Source organism: Vigna angularis, chromosome 10, assembly GCF_016808095.1.
Source record: "Vigna angularis cultivar LongXiaoDou No.4 chromosome 10, ASM1680809v1, whole genome shotgun sequence".
NCBI classification, from domain to species: Eukaryota; Viridiplantae; Streptophyta; class Magnoliopsida; order Fabales; family Fabaceae; genus Vigna; species Vigna angularis.
In genome coordinates this window covers 14,041,051-14,042,128 of record NC_068979.1, presented here as the reverse complement: position 1 = coordinate 14,042,128, position 1,078 = coordinate 14,041,051, and the positions used below count along the sequence as shown (strand labels likewise).

At 34.3% G+C, this 1,078-nt stretch overlaps 1 long non-coding RNA gene across 1 annotated transcript; it reads left to right on the top strand.

The window, feature by feature from the left end:
• The first annotated feature begins 499 nt into the window (after positions 1-499).
• Positions 500-871, top strand: LOC128194454 (uncharacterized). Its single transcript, XR_008245827.1, has 3 exons — positions 500-582; positions 685-733; positions 820-871. It is a non-coding gene; the product is annotated as an uncharacterized LOC128194454 (long non-coding RNA).
• The last annotated feature ends 207 nt before the right edge of the window (positions 872-1,078 follow it).

Here is a 1,078-nt window from a genome sequence, read left to right as displayed (position 1 = left end):
GGTTGAAGAAAGCACCATTAGAACTATACTGGGATTTGAGAGTATTTGGTCTTCCCCCAAATGTGCCAGTTTATATCACATTATCTGATGCATTGGAGATGATTGGGGGAGATCGGATTTTGAATATTTCCATCATTCAGCTGTGGTGCATGTAAGATAGTCAATTTCGTCTTTCATATTACTTTTATTTAGATTCTTATAGTTTCTAACAACTTAACTTTGTTGTTTTAGGTACATGGACACAATCGTTGTAGACCAAGGTCGGTCTTCCATGTACGGATTTGTTGAACCTCAGACCATTCAACCGTCTGGTATCACACTTCAAAACAGACAACATTATTTGCAAACATGGATGGATGAGTCAAAAAGAGACGTATACCTTGTGCCATACATTGATGGGTAGGTGTTGTTATATGTGGCCAGTTCATTATTATAGTTTCCTTAATTAGTTAAATAACTATTTATCCTTTATGATAGCATGCACTGGCAGCTGATGGTTATCATTCCCAAAGCATGTAAAATTATATGGTTTTGTTCGTTGCATAGGAAGATGAAAAATGACTTGAGAACAATGCTTCAAGGGTAAGTGTTTCTCCAAAAATGACTTTGAATTTGATGTTCACCTTCAACTTTTATGATAAATATAGTCATATTAATTATACTTTGTGTTTTCCATCTGTACAGAGTTATTGGTAAATCACGTGGTCAACTGGTTCAAATTTTGTATCCAAAGGTTTTTAAGTCATTTATAGTTCCAATTCATTATTTTCTATGTTATTGAATTATCTAAATTCTTAACTATTTAGTTTGTTATTTTAGTGTAACCAGCAGCTAGATTCATGGGAATGTGGCTTCTATGTGATGTGTTGGATTAAGACCATCATTCGAGCTGTCATTACCGATGACTGGAATGAGGTAATGACGTATACCTTGAATACATTACAAATCAAATTTATCTTCAAACATATATGAAACCATAATGAATCTTTCTTGAATTTTGTAGCGCTTCAAGAGTACATTGCCTATACCAGAGGACACAATTAGACAGATAAGGTTGGAGTGGACCGCTTATCTTCTA